The sequence below is a fragment of the Embiotoca jacksoni genome, unplaced genomic scaffold (assembly GCF_022577435.1).
Source record: "Embiotoca jacksoni isolate LCO1_2020_lvr unplaced genomic scaffold, fEmbJac1.0.p SCAF_21, whole genome shotgun sequence".
Classification (NCBI taxonomy): Eukaryota; Metazoa; Chordata; class Actinopteri; family Embiotocidae; genus Embiotoca; species Embiotoca jacksoni.
Genome location: NW_027185352.1, coordinates 8566162 through 8584968, shown reverse-complemented (window position 1 = coordinate 8584968; position 18807 = coordinate 8566162).

The window sequence follows — 18807 nt, the reverse complement described above, 5'->3', positions numbered from 1 at the left end:
AATTAAATCAAAATGAAAGTGCCCTTTTTTATATTTTCCCGCCTCACTATTGTAAACACAGATAAGAAGTTAATCACTCCTCGAGTTTAACAATCAATGCAGTTTGCAATTTTTTTCCTTTCCCATCATCCATTCTTGCGTTATTGCATTTTGTTTTACGATCTTCCAGCACAGCACACGATGAGCGTGTTATCTTTTCAATACGAGCTCAGTCGAATTTTTCCTCTCGTGGGCCTATTCTTCATTTTGTTTATAATATTCTCTCTTTGTCTTTTTTTATTTTTTATTCCAAGGACTTCTTTTCTGGAGATTGTGACGGTGACGATGCACAACAAAAAACAGATGCACGCATGGAAGAATTATGCACACATGCAAACACAGAGTCAATATTTTCTGCACATACATGCAGGGTACTGAGAGGTGATTAAGTGTCATCAGACAAGCCTACAGGGATATTAGTCTATTTGCAAATGCACACACACACACACACACGATGACAATTTGATCATGTAACAACATAATACGCATAAATGTCCACAAGAATATGTGTGGGCACATGTAGGTTTGATGTGTGTAGAGGCAGAGACTCTTGAGAGATTGATGTAGAATGATAATTGGCAACAGGTATCAATGGACTTATTTTTATCTTGGACTGTATTGAATTTCTGTCTTTCCCTTATTAAGACAGGGGATTGAATCTAGCTCAGATATCGAGGTTGAGACAGATGCTCTGGTTGTCTATGCCACTTAATAGAAGCTTTACACCCACCCTTCTTTCTCTTTAAATGATTTTTTTTTCCCCTTCTGAGACTGAATATAGGTCTGAGGACCAAGGCTGAGATGGAAACTGAGGGAAGGAGGATTATTAAAAAAGCTGCTGTGCACAAAAGACTTAGCTTCATTTGGCTTTGGACAAATGATTCTGAACATCTTACTGGTGGCAGAAATATAGTTACATTACAAGTTTCTGTCTCTGCAGAAAGTAAAGGTGCTTAATTCAACAAATAATTCAACTATGCTAAGACTATGTGCCCCTTCGGTTATATTGTAACGATTGTCAAATGTTTCCAATTCAGCAGTTTGGAGTTAAGTTCCTATAAATGAAGAGTTTAGGATATTTGAGAGTCTATCTTACTTAAAGTGTCCCTCTGAGGACTTTCCATCATTCTCGTACTATTTGTAATGTGCTGTATTAAAACTGAGTTGAGAGTTTGAAAGGTATTCTTATGAAGTAGTTCGCACAACAGCAGTGTCTGGGAAAAAATGCCCTGTTCAGATACAGTCTCAACTGTTCAAAAACACTGTTCAAATGCGGCGTCAGACATTTGATCTGTGGTCAACTATGGCCTGTGTGTGTGTGTGTGTGTGTGTGTGTGTGTGTGTGTGTGTGTGTGTGTGTGTGTCTGCATGGCCCACAGCCACTAATAATCTTTCCTGTCCCAAATGTCATTTGGTCACAAGACTGCGACGTGATAGGGCAACACCTTTCTTTTGTCCTTGTCTCGGAGGCGTAAACACGCACGCACGTGCGCGCGCATTCTACAGGCACATCAGAGAACTCCTGACTGATTTCACACTGCATCACACACTGTATATCGCAGATGTTTTGTTTGATACCTTACATTATATGACACGACAAACACCTCCCCCATAATATAAAGGTTATGTAATCCAAAAAGCCTTAATGTGCACTGAAAAAATGGTAAATGACCAAGTGTGGCCTGTGAACTCTGCAGTAAAAGCTGAGGGCAACCAAGCTCCATGTGAAATTAAGGTCAGTATAGCAATGCCAGTAAAGTGAAGTGGGAATGATTTGGAGGAAAAAATATAACTCGGTTCTAAATGTGTTGATAATTACGGCAAACATTTCACTTGTACTTAGTTTTGGAAAATGTGCTAATTTGTTTTCATGTGAAGAGAAAAAGATAGAGGGTTGACAAAAAAAAAAAAAAAAAGGTACAAAGGTAACAGCAGCACTGTTCCCTTGTTTAAAGTATTTATGCCAAGCTAAGTGCTGCTGGCCCTATTTCATTTTTACAGCACTGACATGAGAGTAGTATCAATCTTCTTGTTCAACTCCAAGTCCCAAAATGTTGAACTATTCCTTTAAGTGTGTGTAACAACATTTATTCCCAGTCTCATCTATTTAACATATTTAATCTCAAATATATAAACACGAGCTCCTAACTGAATACCGAAACATTTTCTGTCTCAGAGTTTGCAGGAGGACACATTCAAGTCATTCCCTCAGAAGATTGCACAAACTGATTTATCCAGTACATTCTACATTGAGTCAATTTCACTTGTGCAAGAAAAGAAAACAAAACAGTGAACTTCTGAGTCTTCAGCACTTAAGTGACAGGCTGCTGGTGTGTGTGGTCAAACTGTGCCCTTACAGCAGGGGAGAAGATTAACAGTCATTAGCAGTAATCATCAGATGATAATATGTTGATCATCACTCTTTGTGATTAGGACTTGTCCTCCAGCTGTATTAGATCAACAAGTCGTCGTCGTTGTTGTTGTTGTTGTTGTTGTTGTTGAATGTTATGCTCGCTGTAATGGAAATGAGTACTGTCCGATACACAGGCTGATGTGCAAGAAATGTCACATCTGTTTAACACTGCATAATTAGCATTTAATAGCCCCTGACGGGCATATAATCATGATGGGGATGAGGTTAATAGCTCATTGAACCTAACAACACTCATACCATCTCATGAAACTGCTGACACATATAGCCTTGATTTCTAAAGGTCCCACATTGTATAAATCGAAATATCTGTTTCTTTTTAACGCTTCAGCAGGTGGAAGTGTTATATAAATACTGTAAAAGTGTTTTAGGGTTTTTTTAAGTTCACAGCAACTATACCGTTTGTGATGTCACAATGTAATATGTCAAACACTGTTTATAAAAATGTACATAGTCTCTCGGTTTGAAAAGTGAAGCCAATGCAAAAGTGCCTTAAAGTGTAATACCACTGATGGCCACTAGGGGCTGGCTCCAAAAAAACCTCTGGCTCCAATAGGCTCTCATTCAAAAAGCATCAACTTCTCTCATGAAATACAAAGACATGTTTTTCACAAGTCATTACAGTGACTAGTTATAGTGATTAGTTAAATGTCCTACTTCTGATCAGTGTTTTGGTGGTCATTCTGAAAATAATTCCAGCATTAATTAGACATTAGGCCTCAAACAGAAATATGTTTAGGGGCGTGCCTGGTTTGACTGACATGCCTGTGCAGTCAGCTTTTTTTTAGTATAGGTGGGCCGGCAGAGTGTTCTCGGGTTCTCCACTGCAGGTGTTTCTGTAACCCTATCAAGCTCGTTATAATCAAAAATGTTGCAATGAGTTTATTGATCTCAGGAATTATTTGTGTGCCTGAGAGTTGGTGGAGAGAACACGCGATACTGTCAGCGATGCTTTCTGGGAAGTTTTATAGGTTCCCATATGCGCGCAGCGTAGGAGACGCCGGTTTAACCACAGGAGAATGGACAGGTAAACGGGATGAGAGAGAAGCTTCACTTCGCGTGATTATCTCTTTTACTTAATTATCATGCAGCTGCTGCACACGCGCAACCACAATGTGGATGTGTTTCATCTAATCTCAATGATATAGGCATCAACACTCACTCATGATACGTTCCTGATGAGCCGTTACCAGGGAGGATGTAAATGCCACACACAAAAGACCACTGTGCGTCATATCTGTGAGGACTCCTCCGTTTCCAGGTGAGAGGCAGCGCGACAGAGAGAGAGAGAGAGAGCATTCAGTATGATGACTCTTCACACCCAATTTACATACATCAAGCTCACACAGCCGTTCTCTGCGGGATTTGAGTCAGTCACACCGTTCCTCCTCACATCTATTGTGGAGCCTTTGTTGGGGATGACAAATGGTTGTGCGTGATGAAAGTCGCGCGCTCGTTTAGTGCCACTGCTCCATTGTCTCGGTGTCAGGCAGGCCTAAATGTTGGATGACAAACATCTCTGAAGGGCCTACAGGCACTAAAGACCTGAACTAGCTCTACCCACTTATCCCTGAACGCCCCACCATGAATCTGACCTTTTAGAAAACCACTTCACAACCAGAACCAGATGGTACGAGCCATCGTCTTGTTTCTAATCCCCTTCCTCTTTCATGTCTTTACCATCCCCTCAGTCATATTTGTTGTTTCTGACTCTGATTCCCCCCCCCCCCTTTTTACTCTTGGAGATTTTACTCTTTCTCTCATTGTCTCTGTTTTTTCTTCTAATGCTTCAAGCACTTCTGCTCTTTTCACTGACATTCGGTTGTCAGACAAGGATTTGTTCAAAATGGCCCCAATTTGACCGTATTTTGTGGAGAGGAGAAATCACTTTGTCTGTCTCTTCTGCCTTTGTCTCATCTTTGTTATTTTACTCGTCTTAGTCTTCTGTCTCTTTATTGTAATATAATTATTGAGTCTGGACATACTTACAGGCTCTGTGTGTGTGTGTGTGTGTGTGTGTGTGTGTGTGTGTGTGTGTGTGTGTGTGTGTGTGTGTGTGTGTGTGTGTGTGTGTGTGTGTGTGTGTGTGTGTGTGTCTCTTTCTCTATGGAGTCTTACATTTCTTTATTTTACCATCATTTCAATAGGCAGAGTTATGCATTATCCTGTGAATCCAACACAAACCTGTAACTTTGAACATAGTATTTCCAACAAGTCCTCCAACTTTCAAATAGGACCAGAAGACGTGTTTCATTTAGTAGTGTCTCTGGTTAGGTTGAGACACAAAAAACACTTGGTTAGGGAAAGATAATGGTTTAATTAAAACAATGACTTCAACCTTGTCGTGTGTTAAATTTACTTCCTTAAAGGTATACAAACGTTGTCGTCATGGCGACGGAAAGCGTTTTATTTTTTTAAAGAAACTTTTTTTCCCAACTCATGACTGAAAACAAGGAAGCATAGAGTGATCTCCTGCACCCGGCCACATGCAAACTTTGTAGCCATGGCAACAGTAAATATGGTTTTAATAACCTGTCCCAACTTGTGGTTTTAACAGGAAGTGAACACTGGTGCACTGCACCCAAATTTTTATCGAGCTATCTGCCCAGTCAGCCTCATCTTAACAAGGAAAAACTAAAATTAGACAGACACCATCTGAACTGCAGCACTTGTCCAGGACACCTGATTGTCCTCATTTATTGGACCATAAGAGGTCACTTTACTTTAAAACGTAACCGTGGGTGGTAATAAACTGTTCGCACAAAAGGCCTTTGAGGTTGTTTGTTGGAGTATGACAGTCTCGATTGAACAGTATCAGAGGATTCAACCTCTAATACGGTTCGATCTTGAATTCGTTGACGTTCGGGTTAATGAAATGTCTTTCACTGGAGAGGTATCTTGTTTATTTACCAGAGCAGATGATGTCATCACCTCTCTGAAAAAGTAGAAGAAGGATATGCGCACTAACATTTTATGACACTTCAGTATATAAGACATAAATGTGATACACAGCATTAATACAAACCATGACTGAATTCTGCTTTAAACGCCCAGTGTAAGAGTTATATGATAATAGGAAGGACAGTGAAGGTTGAAATTTGTCTTGTAAGGAAGAGAGCAGCTCCAAAGCTTGCACCGCCTCCCTTTTTAGTGTGTCCATCTCCTGACCCTGACCTCTGCAATGTACACAGAAGCATGTTGCCCTTCCTCCTTCCCTCCTCGTTCTCTCCGTCTCTTCTTCTCCCTTTTCAAGATGCTCTTTTCATGTTAAGACCTGCAAACCTGACCTCCATTTTAATTGCATGTTTGTACTTTTTACGTGACAACACAGCATTTCTGACTTCCCTTTTCTCTCTCGTCCTTTCACTCTCCTATACAGTAAAAACAAAAACAAAAAAAAATGGAGGGAGAAAGTAATGTGAAAAAAAGAAAGCAGTGTGCGATGAGCAGACAGAAATGGAGAGTCGGAGGTTTGGTAACTGTATTTCCGGGCCTCATAATCTGACCCTTACACATCTGTCAAGGCTCTCCACCTCTGCACATCTGTTTCTACACTGTTTATCTAAACAAATAGACAACAAGAAAATGTTCTTTTTTCCTTTTGCCTTCCAACAGCCTCTGCATTGCAATAACAGATGTTTCACAGAGAAGTGACGGTTACCTACCGCTGAAGCACATTCAGGTATTCAGACCATTGTGTTTGTGTGTGAGGGTTAACAGTTTTACCTTGATGCTGTTTTTTGAGCAACATTTAAACTAGACTATTTTTGTGGCTATTTCCTGTTCTCCTTTATTTCATTTGTGTCTCTTCACCTTGATTTCACCAGTTCAGTCTCAATTTATTTTTCTTTCTTTTTGTCATGTTTTATCTAATTGTTGGTTTGCAAGTCTCCAATGCTTCTCTCATCCATCCTTTAGTCCTTCTCTCTCCTGCCTGTCTCTCTCCTGCCTGTCTCTCTCCTGCCTGTCTCTCTCCTGCCTGTCTCTCTTCTGCCTGTCTCTCCCATCACCAGACAGCCTGTGCAGAGTGAGTCATCACTCGACGGGTGCTTTTGCCAGAGAAAGCTGTGGCTAGTCTACATCCACTCTAGCAGCCCAACGAGTTCATAATTATGATGGTGACGATGACGATGCTTCTCAGCTCATCGGGTATATTTACAATGCAACTACCTGTTTTAGCATGGAAGTATGCTAACATTTGCTAATTACCTCTAGGTTTTAGTAGGTTTTTACTCATAAACCAAAATATTGGACAAATTAGTCTACTATTATTATTATTTTGAGCTGATGGTGATGGCAGAGGAAAAATATAAGACTCCCTCATGTCATAACAGTTGATACAAAAGGAGACATGAATGTGTGTATCAACAGGAGTTGAAATATTTCACGCAAAACCGCAAATGTCAACCTTGTGGTGGCGCTAGAGGACAAGTAAGGGGACTGCTCAGTTATTCAGATATATTGCCTTGGAGTAATAAATGTCTCCACCAGAGTTTCATCTGGTATATGTTGAGTGATATCTGTGATATCTGTACTACATTTAATGGTCAACCCATCAGACCACCACTTTGAACTCATTGAGAGACCAGCATGTAGCTTGCATTGCTAAAAACATTTAATATTGATCAGTATTTCTTTGTTTGTTCTCCATGAATGTGTGCATCCAGCCTTTCCACATATTCACGTGTTAACATGTGCCTTCACAAAAAAACAAATGACTTTCCCACGTTTTCCACATGGGACACATGTGATTACATATATGACAAATGTTTACCACATGATAACGTGGGGAAAATATGTGGGAATGGTCTCTCATGGGACTCTACATGGGCCTCACACATTACACCATTTAAAATTATCCAAAACCACATGTTTCCAATGTGCCTGATCACATGGGTTTTTAAACATGTGAAATTGATGTGTTTTTTTCTGTATGAGTGCACTCAGCTGAACAGACACTATAAAGCAGCATTGTGTGGGTGGGTGTCAGAGGCAAGTTGAACGCTCATTCATCACTCCACTGATTTCTGTCCACTACAATCCTCACAATGTCAGGCTCCCGTCCCACAGCCACAAACTAATCTCCAAATCCATCTGAGTCTCTCTCTGTCTCTCTCACACATATTCTCCTCACCATGCTCATTCACAAGTTCGATTCAGGACCCCAAAATACAGCACAAAAATACTGATTTGTCCTTTGCAATTCATCATTGAAGTATTGTAAAGAGTTTACTACCCCTCCACACCCAGATACACACTCACACACACCAGCACTGATTCAAGTTCAACCAGAAGTTATTTGTGGTTTGGTCGGTGGAGGCTGCCGTGTTTTTGTAATCGATGTCAAGCACTGGAAGGAAGCAGCTTCAGCAGATGCCGATTTCCTCGGTCCGCGGTGTAGAGAGATCAGTGATCTGAGAAAGAGGAGGCCAAACAGCACTGCAGCCAACACAAAGGGAGATAGATGGAGGCAGATAGCGGGAGATAATGAGAGAAGTTGGCGAAAGCCCGTAGATACTGGGAAAAAGATGAAACAAGAGAGGAGAAGCGTAGATAACAGTACGGCGGAACAAAGAAAAAGGGTGAGAAGGAAAAGGAACAAATGGATGAGAAAAGAGGAGCGAGAGAAAGATGGGCAAGAGACAGAAAAAGGGTTTTGGTTGGTGAAAACTGTTTTGCATTATCAGACATTTGTGTACTTTGCTTTAATCTAATCCTTTTCATTTGAAATGTTTACATTCCATTAAATATGACTGAAAACACTCAGACTAAAAACCCAAATCCTGTTCCATAAATTAAAAATGCGTTATTTAAATCTATTGTCAATAATGTGTTTTTATACTTTAACTTTATGTGAAGTCGTGATTTGTATTTATTCCCCAAAGTTGCTGAAAAGCTTTTACAATCTGTACAACATACGCTCCACTATTTCTGCACCTTGGATGCTTCTGCGTGAGCTGAAAAAGATGGATGTGTCAGACTTTAATGATTGGTTTGCGCAAAATTAAGACGTCCCTGCACTAAAAAGGACAACTCTGGTCAGCATTTGAATGGTGTTAAAACAACCTATATTTACGTTTATTGCGACGTGTAGTGGTTGTAGTAATTACGTCTGGATCAATAAAGGAACTTAGTGAGCTGAATATGACGGTGACAAAGTCCATGTAGGCACCTGACTTTCACCCAGGAGACGGCTGTTCATGTCCAGTGTGAAAAGTCATGTCAACAATGGCATACTTTAACTCACGTAATGTATTTAAGGTTCGTCACTTACATAATGTAACTTACATTAACATGTGCAACGTGTCTTGCAAGCATAGTTATTGAAACCCAAACTATGATCAAATCTTAAATTTATTCCTAAGGTTTTGGTGTTTAAACCTAACTAAACTGTAACTGACTCACTTTAACCACAGGTTAATTATTGTCACCATGACAACAAAGGCCTGTAACTGGCACTCTCAAGTCAAGAAGGAAATCTGAAAACTCTCGTCATATGTCATCATATGGTTCACTTTAGCTTTCACATCAATATCAGTGTCTTCAGATACACGAGCATAAAACAGTAAAACAAGTGGTTAAATGTCATGCAGAAGATTGGAAACAGGAAGTCAATCCGGACAAGAGACGGTAACAAAGGGACAGACTGGACGTCAAATAAGCTCAAAAAAGTTGATCCAACAGAGAAATGGCTGGAGCAATAAAACTAGAAGGCAATACAGACAAAGTGCCAGAAGAGAGGGTAACTTGAGGGCTTTATGTGGGAGAGAGCTAACAGGGAAGTGGGGAATAGCTGTGGGCATCAAGTGACTGATCAGGGGATGGCTGAGGCTGCCAGGCTCTTTAGTGACAGCTGGTGGACAACTGTTCTACAGACAACTTGAAGTTAGGAACAAACATTTTGGTTTTAACTTATTTCAAGGCAACCTCTGCTGTTATTATGTTAATAGTTCCATTGTAGCTTTTTTTTTTTTTTTTTTTTTTTTTTTTGCTTTAGGGTATTGACACATGTATCGTAAATAAAACTTCAATGGTTTGATTTTTAAACAAATGTTCAACTTTATTTTTCAAGAAAGACATTTTATGATGGAAGAGACAGCAAAAGATGCTGAAGACAGGCACGTGTTTCAGACATTTGTTGGTAGGCAGTTGGTGAAATGTGAAAAGACGAATGCTCGGATCCGTTTTAAGTAGGGTCTCACACCTCCTAAATGTCTACCATCTTTGGAAACTGCCAACAGTGCTTGAAACCAAGGTGAAACAGTGATGTGTTTAGAGTCACGTTTGTGTGCCGCAAGCATTTTATGCGAGGTAAATAATTGGGCTGTAATTATATCTTGTGAATTGATGTCATTGCCGTTTGTTCGCATGTTTTTGTGTTTTTAACAGCACGTCTTTGTCGGCATATGAGAACATGTGCATTTATCAGAGTTCTTAGTTGTTTACTGCTTCTCCGCCTGTCATCTTAAAATACACACAACACTTGCACATTTAATCTCCTTCCTGTCGTGAATAGGATGGCGCTTTTGCTTCCGCACACCTTTTGTTCACCCATCACGTCTCCACACTGACATGAGTGCGTGTGAATAATGTGAGCACGTGTGGCCTTGCTTATGTGTCATTTTCGGAGTGTGTGTCCTCGATTGAAAGACCTTTCCCTGCTGCGTTTCTATTCATGTATGTGCATTTTCAATTACTCGTTTTCCCAATTCTGATGCGTTCATGCGTCTGGACTCCCACATCATGCCCCGACCTCTTTTGTCTGTCTGATGGCAGACAAATATGGTCATTTATGTCTTTTATGTGGATGTTTTTCCCCTTCTGCCTCCCTCATTACATTCAAACACGTATTCAACCAATTCTTTGGAGCTGCGTGTTGACATTTCTTTCGTCATAGGCAAAAATGTCTTTCCCATGGTTTCGCTCAAAAGTGCTCTGTTGTGACAATTGTGACAGTCCGACTGAACATGTGTGCTGTTTTCTGACTATTTGCCTGTCATCCGACTGGGTGACTGACTGATTGACTGTGTTTGTTGACAGCGTGATTGACTGGATGCAATCTGACTGTCTATCTTCATGTCTGAGTCACTGGCTGACTGTCCAGCAGGCAGAGGGACTTGTTAAAGAGTTGTTACTTTATCTGCCGGTTTGTTTGGAGAAGGACTCTGTGGTCAAGTGAAAGTAAGAGTTGCCTTATGTGGCTGAACTAAAGCAATAAAGTTGTGGGCCGGGAAAGTGCAAACTTTGGTGCTAATTCTTTGCCGAATCATCACTATAAGTAATACCCTGCTTGAAATTTGTATGATTTGGCAAATTTACTTTAAAAAAAAAGTCTGTTGGTGTTATTTATCAAGAGTTTCACCCTCTGAGTGTGTTTGATCAGACATGAAAGACCAAACAACCCCCCGACTGCCCTTACAGAAAACACACATGAACTTCACATGTCCAAATACTCATGTGACCACATGTGATTGAGCACATGTGAAAATTGATATTGCCCAAGGGAAATGTGTTTTTGGAACATTTTCATGGTGTAATGTGTGAAGGCAATGTAGATTCCCATGTACTTTTACACATATTTTCCCCATTTTATCATATGTTGCAACATGTGGTAAACATGTGTTATACATGTGTACTATATGGGAAACATGGAAACTGTTTGTTCTGTAAGGGGGCCCTTACATTGTCAGTAAAATGTTGCTAAACCCTGATTGGTTTGACTGAACTACCGACCAATGAAAAGAGCCTGTTTAACAAACCCAACTTGTTCCAGAACAATAGAATATATATTTCATCCAGCACAGAAAGACTGACGAAAAAAATGTTTTAGTATCTTTTAAAGTGTGTGTGCTTGCACAGGTCAAAGCAGAAAGAGTAATACTTTCACTTAAGCCAAAGATAGATAGCAATCAACTTCATCATCTCATCTCACCTCAACAGTCAAAGTCAAGGTGCTTCTTCGTGTCCCGTCCCATCATCTGCTGTCATTCTCTTAAGCCCCATCTTCTTCACTCTTTAAACAGCCTTGTTTATTTTTGGTCTCTGTTTTTATCCGGCTGTATCTTTTATTCACACATCAGTCGCTCTCTTTCTCTATTTTTATCTTTCCTCCCCACTCTCTCCGGTTCACACACTTATTTTGCAGCAGCTGCCTTCAGCCTCTTTTTTCACTCCTCCGCACGCTGTTGCTTTTAGCAGAGGAACGGGAGAGGTAGAGAAGGTCACTGTAGAGATAAGTGGAGCTTGTATCAGTCTGCCATCTTCCCCCCAACAGATTGGTTTCCTCCTGCCCTCTATTCACACCGATGCATAATTCATAATCTCCCTCTTACTTTGTCATTAATTGTTGATTTTCGTCACACTCTTTGTCTCTCTTTTCTTTGGCTGTTTCTGTTTCTGTTTTTTCTCTCACTGTGTTGGTTTTCTCTCTCTATGTCACTGTTTGTGCTTCATCTCATTCTTCTTTTAAGTTTTCTTTCACTCTTCACATCCTTTCTTCTATTTTTCCCAGTTGTTCAGTTACAGATAACAACTTACAATAACAACAGCCACCCACAGACACTGTAGGTGTCATTTACACCGGGGGACGAGGGAATTCGTCGAATTCATAGAAAAAGGTTTACTTGTACTGAAAGAAAACAAACAATTCAATATAAATATAAAAGAAACAAATGCAACTTTTTCCACCTTGACCGGGCGCTGTAACCCTTCCTGTTTAAACCTCTATCATTAGTTATTAGCTAAAAGCCAGAAAAAATAAGTTTAAAGAAGCCAGTGTGCTCCAAACAAGCTGCAACCCACTCGTTGGTTTCTGAACTGCTGTTTTGAAGCCTCCTTTTTCGCATTTTGGCTTTTGCCACTTTGTTTTTTTTAGCCAGAAGTGCCCATATTTAGGGAGGAGCCAGCAGGGGGTCTGATCTGATCTGACATGAGAGAAGTTGAATGGGGGTCTATGGACTCAGAAGCTTTTTGGAACCAATCCCTAGGGGCCCTCAGTGGTATTGCAGTTTAAGGCTCTTCCACACTGGCCAAACTTTTCAGACCTGAAAGGTACATCCACTTTTAGTCTATGCTGAGAACCCAAATACACTCTACCTGCCCACCTATTGCGGAAACCTGACTGCACCCCAGGCATGTGAATCAAACCAGGCACGCCCCAAAACGTACCTTTCTTTGAGGTCTAATATCTCATCAATTATGGAAATATTTTCAGAAGAACCACCGAAACACTGACCAGGAGTGAATTAAGCTAATGACACCATAATAACCTGTGTAAAAAATGTAATGACTTTGTAGTTCATGAGAGAAGTTGATGCTTTTTTTAAGAGAGTCTATGGAGCCAGAGGTCTTTTTGAAACCAGCCCCTAGTGGCCCTCAGTGGTATCACACTTTAAGGCACATCCGCATTGGTTTCACTTTTCAGACCCGGGGACAACTTGTATTTTTATTTACAATCTACAGCTTCAACTAGAGATCAAGATAGAAAAGGTAACAATGTCTACACGTACACATGTCTACTACAGAGTGAACAGTACGAACATACTCAGCATTACACACGTAAACCACACAAACAACACTCATCCATATGCATCATGTCGACAGCTGCAACACAATGTCATCTGAATAATGCCAGAATCACATCTGCTGCAGAAAGCAGTCAGGCCAACTGTAACAATACCCAACATCACCGCCCTCAAATATAACAACATGGAAACGACAGACGGAAGAACAATACAAATAAATTTTTATCTGAGCCCTTATGTCCCCACCACCTTTCAAAATAAAGTGACTCAATTGGACTTTCACACCAAAATTTTAACTTATCCAATACAACTGTCAACCAACTACCTACAAAACTGATGACATTCCCATCAGCTTCAGTTGCACACCTCATTTGCATGTTAGCATTGTGATTGTGAGCATGTTAGCTCACATGAGCTGCCACCATGGCTGTAAACTCTCGTTCTTTTTTTCCTCTTTGTATGGTCCGTCATCAGATTTATTCTCATTGCAGCACCATCATAACTCTCATCCACTGTTAGTACCCTAATTCCCAGCAACACTCTGTTTATTGCAACCCTAATGTTTGGGTTTGTCATAAAAATATGACATGGGCACTTTCTCATTGCAGAATCTGTGTAGTACAGTACACTACAAACATCACACACACACACACACACACACACACACACTACAACTCTAAATGTTTCAACCTCCTGAATCGCTTCTAATAAATGAGTGTAAATTAGGCCGTTTAGGTGGAAGTGTGGTACTTCATCATTTTTTCGCGGCAATAATTATCGGACTCCTGTTTTTTGTTGGTTCTTTTTGCTCATTCCCACTCAATGCAGAATGCCTGGCTGGTTGAATTATGCATGTTTGTTTGTTGGTTTCATTACTGACGCAGATGTCTGCAGATGTCTCCACTGGAATAATGGAGGGTTTTAGAGTGTTATTGTGTCGTTTCTCTCTTCCTGCTCGTGCTCTTTGGTTGGAGAGATGATGAGCACTTTGGGCCCTTTTCCGCTCAGTGTCAATGAAATCTTCAGACGCCGCTGCATATGTCTGATTGTAGTTCTCGAATCGACCGAGTTGCATCGAAGGGGTCAGGGGAGGGTTTGCTGCTGTGCTCCAGACATATTTCTGTAGCCCTGCTCTCTATTTCTGTGTCATATCATCTACCAGCTTTCAGCCATAATGTTGTTTCATCCAGACTTTAATATCTGCATTGTAGTTTTCTATAAGACATCATTTAACAATGTGATGAAGGCCGAAACACAATTACTGTACATCAGGAAACTCCGAATCACACACACTGTCACCCAAAGGCAATTCAAAGACACACAAATCATACAACTTCCCCTATATTACACAGCACAAATGAACACCAGTGTAGAGTATATTAGTCTTTTTAAGTGTGCAGCATTGGCAACTGCAAACTTATACTTTCTAATAAGGTAATTTATATGATAGTTTATGACCCCTGTGGGCCAATAAAGCCTCTGTGACCTTTTTAAAGCCTGCTCTTACTACTTCAGACCTTGTAAAACTGCAAGTGTGTTTTTTACCATTCAGACCGAGGCCCCAGACCCCAGGACATTTGTACGCTACAGTACAAATAAATAACTCACTACACCGAACGTGCAAAACCACTCCTCACCCCAAATGGCTCAAAGCATGAAAATCCTTCTCTAAAACGCCTGCTTCTCTTATCTTCAAGTTTCCCCTCATTCTCCAAGTTGCCTGAAGGCTTTAAAGACCTTCCTCAAACTGTCTCCTTGATCATCACCACCCCACTTCAGGCCAAGCTGAAGCCCCAAAATGTGTTTGAATCATACTTCATAATGTTACAGGGCACGTAATCTTGTAAACATATGCTTAAAGTTTCCCAGTATGTAATAATTTGCTTTGGGCAGTGAGATTGCAGATGCCAAAGTGAAGTGAAATATCTGATTTAGAGGAACACAAAACAGATGCACCCTGACGGTGAAAATAAAAAATCCTACAAAGGTGGGTTATGGAATGAAAATCTATGAGATTTGCTTTGTTGTCTTATCAGTACAACCACAACCAGCTACTCATCACAACAGATTAAAAATAGAGGGGCACTCGGATATCACATATCTCCACCATGGCCGATACACTCTTCAAATGATAGCCAAATCTGCAACTGCAAAGACCACGTACGTGTTTCCAAAACTATTAGAATGATTTCAAAATACACGTCTGCCGACAGCTGAAGCTTCACATCACAGCTGTTGTACAAGTTTTAGTTCTACCCTTTGAAATCTCTGTTCCCGAGTGCTCCATAATGACTTCTTGCTGTATAAAGTTGGAGAAAGTACATGTGTAACCCAGAGGATTACTGGCACCTGTCAATGTGGATTGTGACATTGCGTCATTGTATTTCTAGAATGGTCTATGTTTTCTGGAGCTTATCTCAGCTGACTTTGGGCAAAAGTGAGGTACCTTGGACTGGTTGCCAGGTCCAACAGATGAAAGACAGACAACCATTCACGCTCACATTCAAACCTACAGTCAAGTTCAAATCGGCAAACCTACACATGCACAGGGAGAACACAGAAACTCTACACCGAAAGCTCCCAGCTGAAGATCGAACCCAGAAACATCTTGCTGTGAAGCGACTAACCACTGCACCACAGCTACATTCATTAAAAAAAGACATCTTAAATATCTACCTCATATTTGACTCAAGTTTCAGTTGAAACAAACTTTTGAAGAAGTAAAGTTTCTGCCTGTGGTCACATCCTCCTCTCACAGCTGGTCAAATTCCCACTCCAACACTTGCTGCTTTTATCATTGTAATAAAAAGTTGAAATGACACGCAGCCTGAGGTGAACGTAAATTCACAGACATCACAGATGTTAAAGGGGTAAACAATCGACGAGGAGAGGCAACAGACTCACCAAGATTTTCAACAGGTCGTGTGTGATGGAGTTTAGTATTTAGCCACAAGTCACACTCAAAGAAAACGCAACATGGAGAAAACAGGATATATTCTACTTGTTCTACAAAAAAACGGACCCATCAAGAACAAAATCTAGAAGCACAAAAGCACTGCTAATTAATGGGCTTTATTCAGTGACTCGACAGCGTGAGAAAGATGTGAGGATGTATGCTAACTATCCTCAGTGCTGCATGAACCCAAAGTGCAGTGGAAACCCCAAGTCAGCTGTTTGAGGCTGTCAGGCACCCGGCGGGACCTGAAATGACACGCAGCCTGAGGTGAACGTAAATTCACAGACATCACAGATGTTAAAGGGGTAAACAATCGACGAGGAGAGGCAACAGACAGCTTCTCTATCCCAGAGACTTCCTTCATGTCTGGGTCACAGACTTCTCCTTCTCCTCTTCCCCCTCCTTCTCCTCCTCCTCCTCCGCTTCCTCCTCCTCCTCCTCCTCCTCCCCCACTTCCTCCTCACTAGTTGGATGCCACGGGACTCCCCAGTGGTCTGTAATGAGCTGTGGAGTCAGCAGATACTACACACACCACTGGCACTCACACTGACATGCGGCCATGTCTAAGTACAGGCATAAAATACACATACAAATGCACATTATTCCTGACAATTAGACACGTACAGGGACGGTCCTACCGACGAAACAGCATGCTGGCGCACTATGCAGGTTTGTGCACACACCCATGATGAAGAGCAGCCCTTTGGAGGCAGGATTAATGGAGCAGCAAACAAGGCCACACTGAGCCACAATCTCCTCCTGCTCTTCTCTTGGTTGTTGTTTTTTTTATATCTAAATAATATCTAAATAATTTTTCTCTGCTTTTCTGCCGTCCTTTAATTTCAACGTATGTAACTGCAGTTTTACCCGCTGCTGTCAGCTGCTTCAGAAGGAGGGATTTTAAAGAGCTTATCGTACGAAGGTATCTCAAAGCTGATAATGTTAAGCTTCCTAATGTGCTTTTTTAAACACACACCATCAAAATCTGCTCTTAATTCAAGTTCTGTAGCTAGCTGGCATGATGTGTAACTACTAGACAGATACAAGAGATAACTGAGCAATGAGGAAACACAAGCCCTAGATAGACAGACAAGATAAGATGGATACACAAGTGGAAGAGTTTCCTCTCTCACACACACACACACACACACACACACACACACACACACACACACTGTACCGTATCTAATAAAGAGTGTGGTGCTTATTAGCAGATCCCCTGTGGCCCAACAGTATTAGGTGTCTTTCCACCACCCCGAGCGCTGGTAATGATGAAACTATAGGGCGCGCACACACACACACACACACACACACACACACACACACATACACACACACACACACACACAGTCATTAGAGTTAAAGGATAAAGGTGACCATAAAGAAAGATGCCAGATATAAACCGAGACACACACACACACTTGGATATACTGTAAATGATTTCAACTGCAGGCATGACTGCACTTTCTCTCCCCGTCTAAATGTGGCTATCAGCAATATCATGTTAAAATAAAGCACATGTCAGTGTACCTGTTTTGATAAGTGACAATTTTGCAATCATTATAAGAGAATAAATTCGCTGAAATAAAGCACTGGCTTTCCTGTTTTAACACAAATTCCTATCTTCCACCTCTCGGTCTCTATTTATGTAGCATAGTGACATCTGTTGGCCAGCCGAGGAACAACATGCAGGTAGTTTAAAGAAATAATAACACAATCCTCCAGCGATTTTCGTGCACACACACACACACACACACACACACACACACACACACATACACATTTGCTGCAAACAAACATTATTATAATAAGACAGTTAAAAAATTAAAAAAAAAAAAAACTCATTGTTAGTTAAAAACTGATTTGCAGTTTGCGCCTCTGTTTACCTCATCCTCCTGAGCTGGAAACAGCCCGTGCATGAAATCTCAACTATCTGTGTGTGTGTGTGTGTGTGTGTGTGTGTGTGTGTGTGTTCAGTTGAATTCTCACAGGAAGTGTGTGAACTCTTTCAGTGCCAGACAGGCATGCAGGTGATAGAGCAGGGAGGATAAACAGTCAAAGAAGGAGCACCAGGTGTGTGACACGCTGCCATGGTGACCTGAGGTGCATGAAACGCCACCACTTAAACACTTCGATGCCAAGAAAAATATTGGGATTCATGTGGGAAGGGCATCAGGTGGCAGCACAGTGAAGGAAAAAGGAAAACACAGACACTGACTGTATACCCACATATTTGACGACATATAGAAATGTACAGACACAAAATAATCACCTGTTATTCATTATTTACCTTAAGTGGTGACATGAGCTTTAGCTCGCAATGCAGATATAAGACTTAGCTGGCGCTAATAGATCACGTGATACAGAAAATATCAAGATTCTGAAGCTGCACGTTCGTCAATAAGGCAAGATATTGTGAGATCAATGAGAATTTCATTATATATTACATCATTCAGTATATTTACATGTACAGTTTGGACGTTCCTGGAGTTTACGTGAGCATTTCCACTCGATGCTACTTTATACTTCTGCTCTTTAGAGGGAAATATTATGCTTTCTATTAAATGTATGCAACAGCTTTCGTTACTTTTCAGTTGAATGTATTGACCCAATAGATAGTATAACACGTTTTTAAAATTACCTACAACACATTATTAAAGCAGTGTTTTCTAAACGCGTGTAGCCGGGGTCCGATTTTATTTGTCTATGACTTGTTAACAGCTCCACCAAACAGCGATTTTTTTCACTCTAAACTTCTCACATGGTTTCATTTCAATAAACGTTCAAGTGATCCAAAATCCCAGCAAAAATCTAAGATTACAGTGAAAAAGTTCAAAAAGTAAAAACTGATTCGTGGG